Below are 22796 nucleotides of genomic sequence, written 5' to 3' on the forward strand. Positions count from 1 at the left end.
AACCCAAGCAGTATAAGTTCAACAGCCATACTACCTACCTTCTGAACCATAAATGCTTAGCTAAGGATACTCAATTTTATTAAAGTCACAAACTCAATTGTCTGCACGAGTCCAGCAGCTAATATACATATGTGACTCTAAATAGCAAAAGATATTGAGGAGTAGTCAGGTTTAAGAAACTTGAAAAAAACATGACTAGCTATGTATTCTGAATTTGAATTTCACATTCAAATATTTTCTTAGCTAAACAAAATGGTATAGGAGTCACATTAGGCTTGTTGGACAGTTTTCAACCATGTTTAAGCAGTAAGGTATCACGCAAAATTTTTAAGTCACAAAGTAACATGATGGGTACTACAATTTAGAAATTACAACTAGAGAAGGGTTGGATTGGTTTGGGAAGAAATTCAAGGGACGTATATGAAGGAAGAAAAAGAAAAGAAACACAATAATTCAAACAAGAAATGAAGTTTGGGCTGGTGCGTTGGCGGTTGGAAAGATGAGAGGTGACAATCCAGAAATACTTGTGATTGCCTAACAAAGCGACCTGTTAAGCTTTGTTGAATAATAAAGCTGGACATAGGTCCTTCAAGAATGTCCCTTGTTCTGTGTACTAACACATAGAATATTCTGGGTGCTTTTTTAGGAGGATAGTAGGAACACTTTAAGATTCCCTTTCAGTATCATTGGCCTCCTCCAGAATGCCTTGTAAGAAATTTCACCTCATCCTTATATATCCCTTGGATATCATAGAGGCAGAACTATCAATCAGGTATAGCACCAAGTATAACTTTGTGGCAAAAACGTTTGAGTTAATAAAAGAATTAACTTCGAGAATTCCCTATATTCAAATTATAGCTCTTCTGCAGGCTAATTTTGTTCTATCCTTCTGTTTCTTCATATACAAAATGGAGAAACTACTTTTCTTATTTGGAAACAAAAAATATATTATGAATATAGAGTATCTAGCATAGAGTTTGGCAAGTGGTAAACACCTAACACATGTTAGCCATTGTTACTACTTGCATATTATTTCTAAAATCTTTCCACATACTCAGAAATGATAGAAAGCAGTACAAATCATTGTTTTTTCTAAGGTATATAAAATAACTCACTAAGTCAAATGAATAAACACAAAATCACAAAAGTTTATTGCAATATGTATGCTTTCAATAAATATTTTCCTGCCTGATAGAAATAAATAATATTTCAGAATAAATTTTTTAATAGATTTACTAAGTTTTATAAGAGTACGAGGAAAATATATTCCTAATTTTCCCTTCATATTTTTATGTTTTCTTTCTATAAATGAGAAACATGACCTTTTTATCTTAACTTTGTGTAGACTATTATGGGGTAGTCAATATGTGAGGTGATTTATTAGGTTAAATTATAGTTTTCAATTAGTGGATGACATGCACATTATTAGTCTTGTGTATTATTACAAGATTTTGTCCTATTTTATATGCACAATTTGAATATTTCTTTAGGTTTCAGAAAAAAGAAATTGAATTACTGTTCTGCTGAAAGGACATCTTTCACCCTTCCTTCAGCAATGCAGAATTGGCATTGTATAATCAGTTCTTGACTCCACTAACATCTTTTACTTGAACCAATAAGAACTTTGGTATGACACCTTCTTTATAGGAATTTATATTCACTTAAAGGAATTCAACTGATCTTCTTTTGGCTTCTACAAAAGCCAATTTGATAGCTAAGTCTGTCCACTGAAATTCTGTAAAAAAGAATTTCCTAACAATATAATGCTAAGCTTATGTAATCAAAATGTATGCATTGGATTCTCTACATGATTTATAAATAAAAATCTCATGCAAACAATATGGTAGTGACATTAATAGGACTTACTATATTAAAAAAAAACATATTTCCTATTTACCAGAATCTGATTTTAAATGTTTGGGAATCATATTTGAATTCAATCCTCTGCCTCTTTGAGTAGAATGACACAGAAATAATCCCATAAAAATGATATTCTCTCTCCTTAATCTCTATACCAAACATATTTCTAACTTTATTTTTGTTTCAAATAACATGGGAGAAGCTGATTTTCATGGGAACAAAAAAATGATAATAACTTGACATTATGTAGTGACACACTTTAAAGAAAAGGTCATTGCCTAAAGCCTAGTCATCTTGAATTTCATCAAATACTGGAAAAAATGAATATGAAGACTTCAGTCCATTATGTCCATTGGGATCTCAGAACTTACATTTCGATGACCAGGGCAGATGTTTTTTGGTTTATAATGAATAATGCATAGAGAAAGAAAGGGGCTTGAATTTTCTCACTGGAACCTACTTCCAGTTGAATAGTATATCAGCAAACAGAGTTGCTCCCTACTGAGAATTTTCTGTTTGTATACTACCTTCAAATTCTTAATATCAAGAACATGGACTATTTTAGCCATGAGTTTCAATACACTCTTTATTTCTTTTGTATATGAATAACAAATTATGATTGGCATTGTTGGTTAATAGGTAATAGACCAAATGCAGTGACACAAAGTTCAAGGGTTATCTGCCTTATCACCTATAGTACACAGCCTCAGATGTGAGGCAGAGTAACACAGGTCAAATTATCATGAAGTATTGAAACCTAAACGTGATAGTCTGATGCTACACCATAATGAAAAAAATTAAGCCATTGTTGACTTTATTAATGAAATCCAGAAATAGAATGTCTTTGCTAATATGTACATACTGGAAAATATATATTCATATTATAATATTATAATTATAATATAATATATATACATATTAAAACTAGTATATAATACTAGTTTTCTTTAGCATAAATAGGTTGAGAGAAAAAATGGAAAGAGACTCTAGAAATAGAGAATTATATATAGTTCAATACTTCCTAATAAAAAACAATACATTTATGTGATAAAGCCTAAAAAGGCCTTTGTTGAAATATATTGAAAAAGATAGTGATCTTATCTTTGGATTTTGCCATATTTTTATTCTTTATTTAATTCTTTCATTCTTCATGTAAGGCTACACTATAGTTAAAATTAAAAAAATAACGATGACAATAAAGTATGAATATTCCTTTTCTGAATAACAAAATAGATAACACTTACTTTGTATTCACCAAGTGACAAGTTTTGGTTTAACCACTCTCACATCAAACCATGAAGTATGTACTATCATGTCCCCATTTCAAAGATCAGGAAATTGAGTATATAAAGGTTGAGTAAATTATGTTTGTATAGGAAGAATCGCGCTAATGTAGTCTTGTTCCAGAATTCATGCTTTTAGCTATTATAATCTATTGATTTAATGTTGCAGCTTCAATTTTGCCAGTATTTTCACACACTGCATTCAACAGTGTGATGGAATGCATAGATAGAAAGATAGAAGAGGGAATCTTTTATGCAGGTAGGTGTTAAAGCAATACATGAGAAGAAATCAGAATCATGCAAACAGAATTGTAATTTTCCATGATTTTTGCAATATCCAGAACGAAATTTTCTAAATGCATGTGAATATTAACTATAATCCAAATGAGTTCAGTTTTTACCAATGTCTGTGTTCTTTGTAGATGGGTTTTTAAAAATATTTTGAATTGTCTACAAATCTGTGATTAACATCAGTATGAACAGGATAAACTTTTTAAGTCTGGAGGAATTAATTTCCTAGATAATTTAGAGACTTCAATGAGTTTTCAAACTGATGGAAGAAATAATTTATTCAGAGAAAAATGCTGAACCAGTACATATTGTTTTCATAGGAAAATACTATGATGCAAGGAATTTATTAGTTTGATTGTGAATTGGGCATTTATTGGAGAGAAAGGAAGATCGACTCAGAAAATTCATCTTTATTATTCATTCTTTCATTCATTCAGCCATTTAGGAAATATATTAAAAGCCTCCTTACTGCACTCAGGTATTGTGCTGAACATTGTGAATACAGAAGTAAACCAGACAGGTGCAGTCCCTATTTTCATAGTACTAATGATGTATCATATAAAAAACTGTTAGATGATACAATAAAGACCTGATCTAGGAGGATGGATTAAAGTGAAGTTCAAATATGAAAAAGGCTTAAGGGAGATATGGTAGGACGAGAGGACTGAGTGTGAAAGGAAAACTTAGGAGATGAATAAAACTGACCAAAAATAGGGAAATTTGAATTAGGATTTTAATTTTTCAACATCTCGCCAAAACTTGTAATCATATCATTTTTATTATAACTATCTTACTGTGTGTGAGGAGGTATATCATTGTGATTTGATTTGCAATCAACTAATAATGTTGAACATCTTTTCATGTACTTAAAAACAATTTGTGTGCTCGCTTTGGCTGCACATATACTAAAATTGGAACAATATAAGAGAAAATCAGCATGGACTCTGTGCAAGGATGACATGCAAATTCATCGTGTTCCATATATTTTTTTAAATTGTTTTTTTTTGAAGCAATGTCTGTTTAAGTCTTTTGCTCATTTTATCTTTTTTTTTTGCTTTTTGCTTTTTTTGCATGGGCAGGCATCGGGAATTGAAACCAGGTCTCCATCATGGCAGGTGAAAATTCTGCCAGTGAGCCACCATCGCACTGCCTGATCCTTTACTCATTTTTAAATTGCTTTTTTTTATTGTCTTTTTATTATTGAGTTGCAAGAGTTCTTTATGTATTGTAGACACAAGTCCTTTAAGATATATATGATTTGCAGATATTTTATCCCATTCCATCAGTTGTCTTTTAATTTTATGATATTCTCCTTTGAAGATCAGTTTATCTGCTTTTTCTTGTTGCTTGTGCTTTTATGTCATATGTAAGGGTCTATTATTAAACTCAGGGCCATGCAGATTTAGCCCTATGTTTTCCACTAAGAGGGTTTTAGTTATTTCTTTAAGGTCCTTGATCCACTTTGAGTTAATGTTTCTATATGTCTTGGAGTCAGTGTCCAAGTTCATTTTTTGCTTGTGGCTATCCAGTTTTCCCAGCACCATTTGTTGAAGACTACTCTTTTCACCTTGAAGTAGTGTTGGCTTGCTTGTTGAAAATCAGCTGACCAAAGACACATTGGTCTATTACTTGACTCTCAATTGTATTCCACTAATCTCTAAATTTGACTTTATCCAAATACTGTGCAATGTTGTTTAGTGTTATTTTGTAGTAAAATTTGAAATGAGGTATGTGATTTCTCAAACTTGACTTATTCATTTTCAAGATTTCTTTGGTTATTCTGCTTCCCGTGCAATTTCATATGAATTTTAGAATCAGCTTGTCAATTTCTGCAAAGAAATTAGCTGGAATTCTTATAGGGAAATGTACTGAATCTGAACATCAACTTCAGGAGTATTGACAGTTTAATGATACTAAGTCTTCCTATTTGAACATGGCATGTGTTTCTGTTTGAGATCTTTAATTTCTTTCAACAACATTTTGTCCTTTCCAAGGTATGTTTTGCAATTATTTTGTTAAATTGTATTTCTAAATATTTTATTCTTTTTGGTGCTCTTATACATGGGCTTGTTTTCTTAATTTAATTCTTAGAGTTTTCAGTATGGGTATGTAGAAACACATGTATTTGTATATTGATATTTTTATCCTGTAACCATGCTAAATCGATTTGTTCCAATAGTTTTTCAAGTGAATTCTTTAAGATTTTTTCCATATAAGATCATGTCATCTGTAAATAGAAGTCATTATATTTCTTTGCCAATCAGGATGACTTTTATTTCTTTTTCTTGCTCAATTCCGTGGCTAGAACCTAGTATAATATTAAATAGGTGGTGAAAGTAGACATCCTTGTTTTGTTCCTGATCAATTTTCACCACTAAGTATGATATTAGCTATAATAAGTTTTATTATTTCTCATGGTGAGTCCAGTAAGATAATTAGTTTCTCCAAGTTATCTTATTTCATTATGAAAGAGGAGACAATTTGAAGATCTCTGCTACCAGATATCAAGACTTAGAATGCTTCATTAATTCAAACAGTATGGTGTTGGTAAGAAGTTAGACAAGATGAACAGAAAAAAATAATAGGTAACATACAAGTAGACACATCATATATGGTCACTTAATATATGATGAAACTGGCATTGAAATTGTTAAGAAATAGATGGTACTATAATTGAATACCCCATTAAAAAATAAACCTCAAACCTATCACACACAATAAAAACAAAGTTAGATCATATACCAAAATATGAAAGGTAAAGCAGAAATGACGTTTTCAGGAAAGAAAAAACATAGGAAGATAACTTCACAAGCATGATTAGGCAAATATTTCCTCATCAGAAAATAATCATTAAGAGAAAAGAACGATGGATTCGACTTACAGGCATCAACAGGCAAAATATGAGAGTAAAAAGACAATATACACAGGGAAGGAGATTTTATTTGTATCAATATCAAACTAATTTCATAAAGTGTATCATGCACATTTTCTTTTTCTATATATTTTCTGAATTAAATGTAATTATTTGTTCCTAGCACACTCTTGGAGTGAGGCTAGGACTTGGTGCACGCATTTGAGAACTTTAAATACTCATTCAATATTGTCTTCTTGAGTTTTTTTTGGTAAGTTATACTTTTCTAGGAGTTTATTCATTCAATATAAGTTTATTTTAAAGCAAGTCACTGTGAAATTTTTATAATACACTTTTAACATAATCTTTAAGATATCTGCTCTTTTTACTTTTACTTCTTTCATCACTAACATTATTCATTTAAACCATCTCTAATTTTGGTTCCCTCTTTCAAAAAGTTCTCTTTTCTTAAAATGTTACCAGAAGACTAAGTTTGCCTTTGTTATATGTCTTTATTTATATATTGACTTTCCATTTTATTAATCACCAGTCATCTCTAAATTTCCTCTATCTACATTTTTTAAAGTACATAGGTTTATTCTCTTATCCTTTTTCTAAATTATAAATTGGGTATTATTTCTTTCTCTCTACCTAGCATTCTGATGTTTTGATATATAATTTTTTAACTTTCCTTTCTAAATATTTCCATATCTTGAGTTTCATTTCTTCTTTGATCCATGAGTTACTTTAATTTTGAAATGAATGAATATTTTATGATTATATTTTATTATTGATTTCTAAGCACATTGGATTATTATTGTCAGAGAATATCCCCTATATAAAATAATCATTTGAATACTTATGGTTGGCTTTGACTTACATCCATTTTTATAAATATTTCACATAAGACTGAAAATAATATGTGGTTTTCCAACTGTAGGATGAATTACTCTTATTATATACATGCTCATTAGATTGATAGGATAGAAAATTGTTTCTACAAGGTTTATGGTACCATTTAAATTAAATTTTATCTTGACTTTTTTTGGACTACATAGATGATGAGTATTAGTGCTAGAAAGTCAAATAAGCACCAGTTGATTATTAGAGAGTATGGAGGACTTTTTCCTCCACCAAGACATAAAAAACTTGGACAAGTTGTGTTGCTGTGCTCATAAAGTTTCCGGCTGCTTCACACTTATATTGGGTATATATCTTTGAGATCCTGTTTTTTCTGCAGAGAAAGTTCCCTTTTAGGTTCCCAGTATTAGGTATATGCATGATCATGAACCCAGTAGCTTAGTGACATCAGTATTCAGCAAATAGTCAGATGGCAAAAGTTATCCTCAATAATCTATACTCTTAGGATTTTTTCTTTCCCATTAATTTCATTTTGTATAGATTCCATAAAATCTGTCATGTCCACTCTTCATTCAAAATAATCTTTAAAACATTATCTGGCATATATTGTTTTCTGTGAGAAGACAACTTTAGGCTATTTTATAAGACATATTTTCTGAATACTGACATAAAGAATAAATTTTGAATTTATTCTGTGGGAAATGAGAAACCATTAAAATTTTAGATATGGGAATTTGATTATCTGAACTTTATTTTAAGTAGATTAAGTCTGTAATAGTGTAAAATACACATTAATTTGGGAGATCAGACATATATTATATAATATCAGGCAAAAAATAATGAAATAGTTACCTTGACATTGGTGGTAGAAAAAGGGGATTTATTCATCAGGTGTATTGGCATTTAGATTCATTTGACTTAGTAGCAATCTGATCATTCAGGGATTGGTAGAAATGCAGAATATTTAAGACTGTTGGCAGGATAGCTGTGAGGAGAATGATAGTTAAAATACAGGAAAAAAAATTAAATTTAGGGAGAAGAAATGTTTGAATGTGCTTATTTGCAGGAAAATTGTATATAGTTAAAATATACTTTGAAAACAAAGTGATAGATATTATGATTTGAAGAAAATAATCCTATAATCTTATTTTCTGTTTTTGAAATATTTCCCTGCACAATAATATGGTATTCCATATCAAAAGAAAAAATGAAATATTAGTGACTTATGAAATATGTGACTTCTATATTTTCTTGACATTAAAGAATACAATCAATTGAACAAGGTGATTTTTTAAAAAATGATTATATAGAGTTGGGATTACAGACTTTAAAAGTTATGTTATTCTAGTAGAATACATACGGAAAAAAAGGAGTCTGGAAAAAATAATTCAGAAAAGTGGTCAGAGTTTTTTTAAAAAATAGAAAATGAATCACGGACAGGAAGAAAGGAGCTAGTTTAAAAAATAATGACCAGAGTATACGGCAGTGCAAACACTATGAATAAGTTTATTAGAATCACTATTGAAAAGGGCATTTATAGTTGACATTTGGAAACCATTTAGACTTTAAAGTAAGCCCTTTTTGAAAAATGATAGAAATAGTACTGTAGGAAATATAGAAAAGGCTGTGAAACTGTAGGTTGAGGATAAATCTCATCATAGAATTTGGTTAAAATGAAGAAGCTTTGTGGGAGAATAAAATGACAATTAAAATTGAGGAGATATCTAGGACTGTTTTGGAAAATAAAGGAGTGAGATATAAAATATGTTGAGTCTTTGGGAAAAGCTTTGGAAAATATGAATAATGAAAAAGAATAGATAACTTTATTAGGTAAAATAAAGAGAAGAGAGTTGAGAGAATTTGCAGCAATAATTAGCCTAGTGAAACAGATTACAGGGCATTGTCATAGGCATTGATTATTTCGGACCCTAATTGAGGAATATATTTTATTTCCCTGCCTAACTTTCTTCAGGCACCACTGCCATTCCTGCATTCATCTGGTAAAGCCATACCCCCTACATAATGTTATTTCTCTCTAAGAAAGCAATTATTGTGAAATAATTGGTTTATAGCCTCTTGTGGAAATTAAGACTGTAGTCTCTAATCATATTTTCTTTATTTCTGTAGCCTGTGAATTGTCATATAATTTAACCACTTTTTGTCCTTCGCCTATATATTTAGAGATCTCATGTGAGATAGTGCAATGCTTACCTTTATAATATGAAGAATATTGAGTTGGGAACATGTTAGACCTAAAGCCAGAATTTCATTTTTAAGTTCTGACTACATGTAGTAACTTATAATGCATTGTGAATGGGTGAATGTGTTTTGGCAGCATGAGAGATGATTGCATTAAATTAGGCAGAAACAGCTTTACTTAAGCAAAACAACATGTATATGGAGGTTGTACAGCCAGAGTGTTAGACTATAGTGGGAATATTGCTGTTATTGGCTAGCGACTGGGCAGTTTTTTGTGTTTTCTTCAGATCTAGGCATCCAGTCCATGACATAAACATAGGTCAACCAGATGCTACCCCTTGGATCAGAGAGCCCAGAATAAATACTTAAATAGTGACTTTGGTATGAGCAACCCAGAAAAGCAGTGATAGTTTAGAGGTGGCTTTGGCTGCCAGAATCCAATGAGGACAGTGGAGTAAAAAATCCCATCAGTGCTATATTAATTGTTTCGTCATGGTGATGTGACAGTTCATTATTTGTGCCCTAACACCAACAGTGGTATTCTAAGGTATTCTTTGGGGGATTTCACTACGTTCCTACTTTTATCACTTCTATACTATTTTCTGAGAATCATTTTTAAGGCTTCCGATAAATTCTCTGAGCTTCATGTTTTCTTTGAATAATCCATCTTCTAATCTCACTATTTGGAATTTCTTTGTGCAATAGGCAACTAAAAACCATGATAAGTATGAAAATCATGAAAGCCATGAGGCGGTGGGTCAGGTTCGGGGTTTCAAATAAATTGAATAAATCTGAAAAAGTTTTAAAATAGGAGACTTGGCTATGGTGAAATAAAATTGATAGCCTGAGATTTCCTGACAAACACATTAATATTAAAATATAGATGAACTCAAACAAAATATTTACGTAATTTTCTAACCATCCCTATAGCTTCAACCTTCTGGGCAATTGTCACTCCCTTCAGTTCTTTACCTTATGTCAGCTGAACTCTGGAAATCTAGATAAAGAAATTATCAAGCAGGTGATAATTTTCATCTTGTCTAGCGTTGATTCATTATCATATCTTCTGTACTTTTCCCCTTTGCATTGTTTTTATAAAGCAGTAAAACACGGTTACTGCAATGGGTAAGGGAATAAGAGAAAATCAAACCCAGAAACTAGATTTCCTGTGAGATGAGAAAGTTTTGGAATAATTTTCTTTGCCTTTAACATTTGGTGGTCTGGCATAAGGGCTGGGAAGAAAAACATTTATGATATTTAGAAATAGAAAAGATAAAGAAGCTAACATTTTTTAAAGTATTTTTACTGAGATGTAGTCACATATTATACAAACCATCTAAAGTATACAATCAATGGCTTTTAGTATAATTACAGTGTTGTGCATTCATCAACACAATCAACTCTAGAACTTCATTATTCCAAATATAAAAACCCCATACCCCTTTGCTGTCACCTTTCAATCCCTTCCTCCTTCCTCAGCCCTACAACATCATTAATCTAATTCTGTCTGTAAATTTACTTATATTTATATTTCATATAAATGAAATCATGAAAAATATAGTACTCTGGGTCTGATTCTTTCACTTAGCATAATGTCTTTTTAACTACTGTATTTTTTAATTAGAAAAGTTGTAAGTTTACAAAAAAGTCATTTAAAATAAACAATGTTCATATATACCCTCTTTTATCTACACTTGACATAAGGTGACAGTTTTGTTACAATTGAAAGAAAGAATATTAAAATATGAATATTCATGGTCCACATTAGGTGTATTTTTCCTATATACCACCCTCTTATTAACACTTTGTAATAATCTCATGCATTTCTGATAATTCATGGAAGAATATTCTTATATTTATGCTGTTAATCACAATTCATTGTTCACAATAGAGTTCACTGTTTTACACACTTCCATATTTTGTTTTCTAACTTTTCTTCTAGTAACATACATGGCCTCAAATTTCCCATTCAAACTACATTTATGAACATAATTCAGGACTGTAAATTGCACCCACAATAATGTATTACTATCCCTACTATCCAATTCCAAACATTTATAATCAACTTGAATAGAAATTCTGCACAAATTAAGCGTCAACTCCCATTCTCCACCTCCAATTCAGCTCCTTTTAACCTATATTTTAGATTCTAACTTTATGAGTTTGAATCTAACTTTGTTCTTCTTTTTAAGGATATTTTTTACCATTTTGGGGTCCTTTACCATTCCAAATAAATTTGATAATTGGCTTTTGGATTTCTGCAAAATTGGCTGTGAGATTTTGATTTTGATGCATTGAATCTGTAAATTAATTTGGTTAGAATTGATATTTTAAAGATATTTAGTCTTCCAATCCATGAACATGGAATGTCCTTTCTTTTATTTAGGTTCTTTGATTTCTCTTAGCAATTGTGTAGTTTTCTGTGTAAAAGCCCTTTACATCCTTGATTAACACTGTTCCTATATATTTGATTATTTGATTCTTTTAGTTGCTATTGCAAATGGAATTTTTTTCTTGACTTCTTCCTCAGATAGCTCATGATTAATGAATAGAAACATTATTGATTTTTGCATGTTGAATATGTATCCTGCCATTTTGCTGAACTCATTTATTAGCTCTAGTAACTTTAGTGTAGATTTTTCAGAACTTTCTATGTGTAGGATTATATCATCTGCAAATAGTGAATCTTTCACAATTTAGATACCTGTTATTTCCTTTTCTTGCCTAACTGCTCTAGCTAGAGCTTCTAGCACAATGTTGGCTAATAGTGGTGATGGTGGACATCCTTGTCTTGTTGCAGATTTTAGGGGGAAAGTTTTCAGTCTTTTACAATTTTGTATGATATTAGCTGTGGCTTTTTCATACATGCCTTTATCATGTTGAGTTTCCTTTTGTGCCCTAACACCAACAGGTGTTAGGAACAGGTGTTCCTTCAATTCTTATATTTCAAAGTGTTTTTACCAAGAAAGAATGAAATTGTCAAGCAGACCAAGAAATAAAAGCAAAGAGAATTTCTGAGAAAAGAGTACAAGAAAAATCCAGTCAGGGTCCAAGGATAAAATTCAAGTTCAAATAGAAAAAGAACCCTGCCTCAAGAATAAGTGTCAAATTGGCTCTCAGAGCCCTTTATTGTGAGGTGGTAAAAAGCAGTTAAAACCCAACTGAGTGAAAGAAACAAGCACATAGAAATATTTCAGTGGTTTTGATCTGTTAAAAATAATTCAATGAAAATGACAGCAACTATATATTTTTAATTCTTCTTTTATAGCTTTTTCACTGAGACTCCCGCACTACAGAAGTCTTAACAATTAGGGGAGAAGACAGTGGCACTCCTGGGCCATGGAACAGAAAGATTCCCAGAGAAATAATACCTCAGAACCAAGTGGAGTATTATTTTGGCCAAGGTCTGCTACTTGAAGTGTTTTAGTTCCCTCAAATCAACAACTTAGACATAACCATATGGTTTATCTTAAAAGGATGCCTCTAATATTACCAATGCAAATCAGTGTGCCCTCTCCTTAATTCCTCCTTGGTAAATGTGTTAATCTTTCAATAGGAAGAAGTGGATTACAGTACTATTCTAGCACCACTTCTCCAGCCTCCTTCACATGAAAAAAGTTATGGAGCCATCTTACACATATGAAGTTTCTTTATACTTGCTTTCTATGAAAATTTTCTTATTTATATGTATAATATATATAATACATATATATCTGTGAAGTAGGAATTCACTGATATAACATAAATTACCTAATATTGGGAAGCTAAAAATTATTAAAATGTACATATAAACTATGGCTAATCTGTGTATTGTTTCCTATTGAATGATCCTCCAAGTCTAGAGCATACAGTGGCATAAACTGTATTGCAATCATGCTAAATTTGAAATCTTGCTTCAAAACAATTCTCAGAAGACAAGTTATAGGACCATATGAGTAACTGTTTAGCAGGTGGCTTAGGAATGCCAATTGCAGAACAAAATTTTCACTCCTCAGTGGTTCTTCAGAGTGTTGCATTCCTTTAGGTATTTACTTCAGGGAAGGACCGTCAAGAGACACTTTTGAATATAAAGACAGTTCAATTTACAAAGTACAGGCAGATATATGGTTGATTTTATCTGATAATCTATAATCTATTAGAATAAGAATATAAAGAATTCTTATACCTTTTAGGTATAGCAGGGAAACCTGATAAAGAAGTAGCAATAATGTTACAACTATAAGAACCAGAAGAAATAATTTACATAAAACTCATTCCCTGGGAGAAATTGGGACTTTTTTCTGTTGTTGGGGAGGCCATGCATAGGGCCAGGAACCCAACTTCTGTCTCCAGTATGGCAGGTTAGAATTCTGCCATTGAACTAACCATGTCCCCATTCACAATGTGCTTTTAACTTTGTGTGAAAAATAAAGCTCAGTTCCATGTTGTCGAACATGAACTTGTTTTTGCCATATAAACCCTCAACTTCAAATCAGTGACCGAATGCTTTACTAAAACTCTGCTTCGGGCCTCTGTTTTGGAATCCGTTACTTCTGTTGCCACCTCCTGATCCCTATAATCAAAAATTCGGTTTCCTTCCTGCTGTCCCCAGAAACCTCAATTGCCTCCCCGCTGTCCCCTGAAACCTTGGTTGCCTTCCCCTGGTCCTTCTAGCTCTGGCTGCTCTGTGGCCATGGAGAGCTGCCCGCGCCATACCTTCCATTTTTTCCCTTTATTTCTGTTACTGCTGCAGGGAGGCCATCAAAGCAAACACCCCTCTTTCCTTTGAGAAAGACCATTCCCTTCGCTTTGGAATCAGTATCCTAGCCTACATGCTCTTTAAGCTCTTTCCAAGCATAGCTAATGTTTGGCATTTCATTTGAGCACTGCAAGATCATGGTCACAAAGCCTGCCTCTGAGTTGACCAAGGAGGGCCTGAAATATGGGTCAGTGCTGCCGCCAGAGCTTCCACAGCTCCTTTCTCCTCTATTAGTTTCTCAGCTGACTGCTGCAAGTGACTAATGGCAATGAGAAGCACAGAATCCAAACACCGGATGACATCTTGGCTGGCAGCTTTTATTATTTCTGTTGCAGAAGATACACCTATGTATATCTTTAATTCCTGCTTTTTACTTCACTTGTGCTGATATTTCTCCTTGTGCTGATAAAGACATGGAAATTCCTGTCCTTCCAGCTCTACCTGTTCACTCAGAACGATGAATATAGGATTCCACATCCTTTAGTGGAGAGCTTTGTATAACCAGATCAACCTCAGGGATGTCAAACCCCTGAGCAGCAACACTGGTTGCTACCAGAACTCCAAAATCACCATTTCTAAAGCGTTTCAGGGTAATTTTCCTCTGCTTCTGTGGAATATCTCCATGCAATGACTGGGCAGACTGCTTTATGGAAACATTCTGTGATAACTCCTGGGCATTTCTTGGTTTCACAGAAGATGATAGTGCACCCACGATAACCACTATACACCCAGATCGTATCCTGCCATCCACATGCTGCCCTGTGAGTCCAGTGGCATTTGATAGCTAGATGCTCCACAGTTATTGCAGTTTTCTGAGTCTTTTTACCAATCAGGTCCACTTGTTCATGTGTAGATTTCATGTATTTCTTAGCTACATTACACACCCAGTGAGGGCAAGTTGCAGAATAGAAGCAATGTTTGGGGATTGTCTTCTGGGTCTTTTTTGTATGCCACGCTTAAAATCTCTTCTAATTGATCAGCAAACCCATATCCAATACCTGGCCAACTTCATCCAAGACAGCATGCTTAAGCTCAGTGAGATCCAGTTTGCTGCTCTGCAGGTGGTCTTTGATACGACCAGGTGTCCCAACCAGGATAGCAATTCCATTCTGCATGCGTTCAATTTGGCCTCCATGGGGAGTTCCACCATCAAAACAAGCCACTGCCAGCTTCTTTGTGATGTCATTGAAGTCCTTGCTTACTTGATTTGCTACCTCCCTTGTAGGTGCAAGAACCTGAGGGGAACAGCCTCTCTTCCTGTCTTGCAGCTCTCCCTGAGAACTGCCATCAAGGGGATGGTAAAGGAGAATGTCTTCCCAGTTCCTGTCCATGCCTGTGCAATTAAATCCTTTCCACTACAGATGTAGTGAAATCTCTTTGCTTGTATAGGAAATAGGAAAGTCAATCCTCAGACTCTGAGAAGTTTAATAGTCACTTCAGATATGGGAAAATTAGAGAAAGAACCTTCTTTTTGTTCCACAGATATTTCCTGTTCTAATTCATTGTTATTTTCTTCAATTGCAGCTTTACTGGAATTGAGTCCAGAATGGAAAAAGCCATTCAGCTTTTCTTTCCAATTTCTCCATTCATTTCCCTTTCTTTCTTTATCTTCTTAGACTTAGGAACACCTATTTCTTCTTTAGAAGGTTCCTCACTTATTTTGTTTTTATTTTTTTAAGAAAAACAATTCTGTTTTCAGAGGCCTCCTTTTTCTTTTTCCCATTTTTAGTTTTAGGAGAAAGTATGTCTTTTTCAGACAGCTCCTCTTTCTTCTTTGTTGCCTTTGTGAATTTAGGAGAATTCCTACTGACTTCAGAAGGTCCTGCCTTTTTAATTTTTTTTGCTTTGGGGGACATAGTCTCCTTTTCTTCTGCTGATCCTTTAGTCTTATTAGATTTTGACTTCTCTTTTTCATTTTTCTTCTCATTTTGTTTTCATTGTGTCTCCTTTTTTCCCATGGCCATATCTGATGCCAAGCTGACGTCATAAGGAGTTTTCCCAGCATCACCCAAAAGAACCTGCTTAGACAGGCCAATCTCGGTGATCGCGTGGAGAGGAAAAGTACTACAGTATATTTTTAATCTTTTCCCTTGTGGTTTTCAATCCCATAATTTCTGTTTGTTTCTTTTTATACTTTCATATTCTTCCTTATGTTCACCCAGTGTCTTCTTAATATCCTTTAACTCTTTAGCCATATATTCCTTCATCTGCTTGAATTGATTTAGGCAATTTGTTTGAACATTGTTGATTAGTTTTGTTTCTTTGACTGGGCCATATTGTTATTTCTTTGTACGGTTTGTAATTGTTGGTTGATACCTATGTATCTAATAACCTTTTTGAGTTTACTCTGTATGTCAGTTTTTCTTTCCTGCCTAGATTTCTGTTTTTTATTGACCTTGTGCTAAGCCTCAGAATTGGCTATGTTTAACTGATCAATTTTTTTCAGTTCTTTATCTGATTCTTGTCACGACTATGCAGTAACATTTTTAAGATTATACAATTGGTATAATTCACCACCAGGAGAAAGCCTTTCCTCTGTTCTTTTTCTGAGAATCTTGATCTGATTTGTTCATTTTTGTTTTGCTTGCATAGATGTTATTTAATTTTTTTACTCTCCTTTCATTAACTCTAACTGATTTTGCCTTGAAAGCAAATTTGGAAGGAGGTCTGTTTGTTAAACCTGATGAAATGCAGTAGAATAGATTGGCTTTTAACAATGGAACTTTATTAACTTACACTTTAAAATTCTCAGGCTGTGAAAATGTCCAACTCGTGGCATCAATTAGTTGATACCTTCTCTGAAGTCCAATTACCAGCATACTTGGACTCCTCTGCCGCATGAAAAGACAAATGCAGCATCTGCTGGTCTTTCTCTCCTAGATTTCATTGCTTTCAGCTGCTGGTTGCTCCATCTCTCAGCTTCTCTGAATCACATCTCTTAGCTTCTGTACATATTTTAGCCCCTTAAAAAGGATTCCAGTAAAAGGATTAAGACCAACCTTGAATGAGGAGAATCACCTCTCACTTGAAATAGTCTAATCAAAACGTTCCACTTATAATAGTTCTGCACCAACAGGTATGGATTAAAAGAACAGAGCCTTTTCTGGGGTATGAAATAGCTTGAAACTACTATGAGGGTTGACTCTGAGAGGGTTTTCCCAAGTCAATATTGCCCAGGCACAACAGGTGCAAGGAGACACAACAGGAGCACAGACTGTCTCCAAGGAGCCCTGGGGAGAGTGTCAGGAATGATGCCAGAAACTTTTTTTACAAATTCCCAAATCTTCACTTTCCTGGCCTGCCCAGTAGATGGTCCTCTTTAGCATAGTGTTCCCTGCAGCCCTGTGGAGGATCCATGCCTATAAACCTCCACTACCTCTATCCTTGTTGAGGGAAATGTTGAAATAATGGCCACATCCATCCCATACTGGGGCAGGCTGAAACAGCAGCCCAGAGTTGAATACCCCAATCCAAACTTGCCACTCAGAAGCTATGATTAGTGCTTGGCTGTTCTCTCCACCCCTACACTGTTTTGGGGAGGGAGGACTTCCATCTACCTCTCCCTCTACAATAACCAACCAGGAGGTTGTTTGTCCTACCTCAAAAGTGGAGAATGGATTCTGGCAGCCACACATAATGAGCTACACACATTTCTTTACCACAGTATCTCATCCTCTTTCTCCTATGCTTCTGTCATTGTCAGGTTCATGTGTCAACTTGACCAAGTTGTGGTACCTGTTTGTCTGGTTGGGCAAGTGCTGACCTGTCTGTTGCAATGAGGACATTTCATAGAATTAAATCATGATCACGTCAGCTGCATCCACAGCTGATTCCATTTGTAATCAGCCAAAGGGGAGTGTCTTCTGCAATGAATAATACTTAATCTGATCACTGGAAGTCTTTTAAGGAGGATTCAGAAGAGACAGTCTCTTCCTGTTTCAGCTGGTGAGCCTCTCCTGTGGAGTTCGTCCAGACCCTCCATCGGAATTGTAGTCTTCACAGCCTGGCCTGCAATTTTAGACTCTGCATTCCTGTGGTCATGTGAGACATTTTATAAATTTTATATTTGCGAGTGTTCCCTGTTGATTCTGTTTCTCTAGAGAACCCTAACTAATACATCTTGGTACCAGGAGTGGTTCTTAAGAAACAGAATCTTAAAAATGGGTTTTTATGAATGGTTTTCTACTCTGACTGAACTCAAAGACAAAAGGACTCTGATTCCCATAATCAGAATGACACTCCCAATCCATGGAGTGAGTTGGCAAAAGAGATAGTCAAAATATCATCATTCGATTCTCCTAATGCTTTGCTTGTACGAAGCCAGGCTCTGGCCGATAATGTTTTTGAGTCCTTTACAGAGTTTTATAGAAATAAGAGGTATAGAGATGTTGGTTGGTTGTTGTTAGATACACTGGCTACATTAAGGAGTGAAAGGGATGGGCTTAAGGTTTCAAACAAGAAGCTTAAGTGCTGTCTGACAGATGTAGATATTTCTATGAGTATCCTGAAGGAAAATCTTATTTCCTATAGCCGTAGACTTGAGATCTCTGAAAATCAGACTCAGAAGCTTATTGTTAGAGTAGCAACTTTACAACGTAAACTGAAATCTCAATCTTGCATGGTGTCTGCCATTAAAGTGAGAGCATTGATTGGAATGAGTGGGACCCTGAAAAATAGGATGGTGACATGTGGATTAATAATGATGTCAGGGGTGAGGCTGAAACCTTGGGTCATGCTGGGTCTTCTCTAGATAACCCTGTAATAGTTTGCCCTGAGGACATAACCACTCCACCTCCAGCCTGCCTTGAGGAGTTGGCCACCCAACCTCCTCCTGAAGAGATTAGCCCTAGAGTGAATAATCCTGTTAATTAAGCCCTGAAGCAAAGGGCTTGGAAGATATTTCTAATTCTTTTCATGACCCACTCCCACCACCTCTCATTTCTTCCAGACCTGTAACTAGACTAAAGCCCCAACAGGCCCCTAAAGGTGAGGTACAAAATATCACACATGAGGAGGTACATTATACTCCAAAAGAACTGTGTGAGTTTTCAAATTTATACAGACAGAAATCAGGGGAATACGTGTGGCAATAGATTTTAAGGGTGTGGGATAATGGTGGGAGGAATATAAGGCTGGATCAGGCTGAATTTATTGACATAATCAATAAATTTATTGATATAATTTATTGAATATTATTATTGAATAATCTCTGCCCACTAAGCAGAGATTCTGCATTCAATGTTATAGCTCGAGGAGTTAAAAAAGGTATTAACAGTTTGTTTGGATGGTTGGTTGAAATGTGGATCAAAAGGTGGCCAACATTATCTAAGGTTGAAATGTCAGAACTGCCCTGGTATAATGTAGATGAGGGCATCCAGAGGCTTAGAGAGATTGGAATGTTAGAGTGGATTTATCATGCAAAGCCTGCTTTTACACCCCAGGAATGTCAGAGGGATGCATCTTTTACCAGAACAGGGAGAAATAAATTTGTGAGACTAGCACCATCATCCCTGAAGAGCTCTGTGGTTGCACTTCTCTGTAGGTCAGATATTACTGTAGGAACTGCTGTCACTGAGCTAGAATCCTTAAACACAATAGGGATGATGGGATCCCAAGTTGGCCGAAGTCAGGTGGCAGCACTAAATTGCCAAAGACAGGGTAGACGTGACTATTATAATAGACAGCAAATTCAAAGCAGGCATCAAAATTATATGACATGCAGAGATTTGTGGCATTGGCTAGTAAATCATGGGGTACCTAGAAATACAATAGAAGAGCAGTCTACTAAATTCTTGTTCAAGCTGTATAAACAAAAGAGTTCTAGGTCAAGTGAACAGAAGTCTAACCTGCATTACAAAAACACAGAGTCATAGCCCCTTAATCAATTTCCAGACTTGAAACAGATTACAGACCTAGAGCCCCTTGAATGAAGGGGAGACAAGGCCCCCTTTGGGGGGAGAACTCTGCTACACTGCCACAAATTTATACTGTTAATCTTCCTCCAAGCCTTCCCCAAGGAGAACGACAGCCTTTTACCAGGGTAACAGAGCACTGGGGAAAAGGAAATGATCAGATATTTTGGGGATTATTAGACACTTGTTCAGAAGTGACATTAATTCTGGGGACCCAAAACATCACTCAGGGCCACCAGTCAGAGTGGGGGCTTATGGAAGTCAGGTGATCAATGGAGTTTTAGCTCAGGTACATCTCACTGTGGGTCCAGTGGGCCCCCAGACCCATTCTGGAGTTATTTCCCCAGTTCCAGAATGTATAATTGGTATAGACATAATGAGCAACTGGCAGAATCCCCACTGGCTATCTAACTCATGCAGTGAGGGCTATTATGGTGGGAAAGGCCAAATGGAAGCCACTAGAACTGCCCCTACCTAGCAAAATAGTAAATCAGAAGCAGTACTGGATTCCTGGAGGGATTGCAGATTACAGTCACTCTTAAGGACTTGAAGGATGCAGGGGTGGTGATTCCCACTGCATCCCCATCCACTCTAATATTCCAATCTCTCTAAGCCTCTCCTATTTAGCCTGTGCAGAAAACAGATGGATCTTAGAGGACGACAGCGAATTATCATAAGCTCAACTAGGTGGTAACTCCAATTGCTTTTTTCTCAGTAGCTATTAGTAAGGACCACCAGAAACAGTTTGCTTTCAGCTTCACAGTTCTACCTCAGGGGTACAGCAACTCCCCAGCCTTATGTCATCACCTTGTCCACAGGGACCTTGATCATTTCTCCTTCCCACAAGACATCACACTGATCCATTATATTGATGATATCATGTTGATTGGACCTAGTTAGCAAGAAGTAGTGGAAATGGACACTTACTCATGGAATTCTCTGGTCTTACCATGTTCCCCATCATCCAGAAGCAGCTGGATTGATAAAACGGTGGAATGGCCTTTTGAAAATTCAATTACAGTGCCAACTAGGTGGCAATATGTGGGGTAGCTGATGGCTGGTTAGTTGATGGGTAAGTGGCCGTACTGAGTCAGTCACACAGACACAGAGCACACAGCACACAACTCAGGAGACAACCCTCAGGGGAGAATGGAAGGCGTCTGCTTTATTCAGGAAGTGCACAGGCTTATACAGGCTGGGAAGCATGCAGGGACACATGTCAGGCTGGGATTGGTGGTCGTTGTTGCTAGGCTGGAGGGCAGATTTCCAGGATTGGTCACCGTTGTCGCTAGGGCAGAGGGCAGATTTCCGCGATTGGTCACCATTGTTGCTAGGGCGGAGGGCAGAGTTCAGTTCAGCCATTTTGTGTTGCCTTGCATCAGCCACGGCAGCCATGTTGGTGATATTTTATGGCTTCTCCAACAGCAATACCTTGAAAGCCTGGGGTAATGTTCTCCAGGAAGCTGTATATGCTCTGAATCAGCGACCGCTGTATGGTGCTATTTCTCCCATAACCAGGATCCATGGGTCCAGGAACCAAGAAGTGGAAATGGGAGTGGTACCACCCACTATTACCCCTAGTGATTCACTAGGAAAATTTTTGGTTCCTGTCTCTGCAACCCTGATCTCTGCTGCTCTACAGGTTTTAGTTCCAAAAGGGGAAGTGCTTCCACCAAGAGAAACAACAATGATTCCATTGAACTGGAATCTAAGACTGCCACTTGGTCACTTTGGGCTACTTATGCCACTGGATCAACAAGCCAAGAAGGGGATTACATTATTGTCTGGGGTGATTGACCTTGACTATCAAGAGAAATTAAGACTGCAACTACATAATGGAGGTAAAGAAGAGTTTTCTTGGAATATAGGAGATTCCCTAGGGCGTCTTTTAGTACCACCATGCCCTGTGATTAAAATCAATGGAAAACTGCAACAACCCAATCCAGACAGGACTACCAATGGCTCTGAAACTTCTGGAATGAAGGTTTGGGTCACCCCACCAGGCAAAGAACCACGGCCAGCTGAAGTGCTTGCTGAGGGTATAGGGAGCACAGAATGGGTAGTGGAAGAAGGTAGTGATAAATATGAGCTTCAACCACATGATCAGTTACAGAAACGAGGACTGTAATGCTGTTTCATTCATGTTATACTATTTAAGTTTTGAAATATCAAGTTTAAGAATGAATATTACCCAAGGATTTGCACCCTATTCTGCAGAAATTTAATGTGTTTCCAGTTACATGCAGGACAGTTGAGTATTGTTAGGTAAAAGAAAAAATGTTTTTGTTTTTATTTGGAAATTGGGTATTATTTAAGGTGATATATATAGCTGCCAAGTTGACAAGGGGTGGACTGTCATGGTCAGGTTCATGTGTCATCTTGGCCAAGTGGTGGTACCTATTTGTCTGGTTGGGCAAGTGCTGGCCTGTCTGTTGCAATGAGTACATTTCATAGGATTAAATCATGATCTTGTCAGCTACATCCACAGCTGATTCCATTTGTAATCAGTCAAAGGGGAGTGTCTTCTGCAATGAGTAATACTTAACCTGATCACTGGAAGCCTTTTAAGGATGATTCAGAAGAGACAGGCTCTTCCTGTTTCAGCTGGCGAGCCTCTCCTGTGGAGTTCATCCAGACCCTCCATTGGAATTGTAGTCTTCACAGCCTGCCCTGTGGATTTTGGACTCTGTGTTCCCATGGTCATATGAGGCACTTTTATAAATTTTATATTTATGAGTGTTCCCTGTTGATTCTGTTTCTCTAGAGAACCCTAACTAATACATCTTCTTTGTATGCTCTAT

The 22796-nt window shown here is 35.6% G+C and overlaps 1 non-coding gene and 1 pseudogene across 1 annotated transcript; one reads left to right on the forward strand and one right to left on the reverse strand.

Annotated features, from left to right (window-relative positions):
- Positions 1-4315: 4315 nt before the first annotated feature.
- On the forward strand, positions 4316-4423 carry LOC143643013 (U6 spliceosomal RNA). The gene has a single exon (XR_013156068.1). It is a non-coding gene; the product is annotated as a U6 spliceosomal RNA (small nuclear RNA).
- A 9393-nt stretch (positions 4424-13816) lies between these two features.
- LOC143690667 (nucleolar RNA helicase 2 pseudogene) lies at positions 13817-16923 on the reverse strand (annotated as a pseudogene).
- Between the last annotated feature and the right edge of the window lie 5873 nt (positions 16924-22796).

The sequence above is a fragment of the Tamandua tetradactyla genome, chromosome 7 (genome assembly GCF_023851605.1).
Source record: "Tamandua tetradactyla isolate mTamTet1 chromosome 7, mTamTet1.pri, whole genome shotgun sequence".
Taxonomy (NCBI): domain Eukaryota; kingdom Metazoa; phylum Chordata; class Mammalia; order Pilosa; family Myrmecophagidae; genus Tamandua; species Tamandua tetradactyla.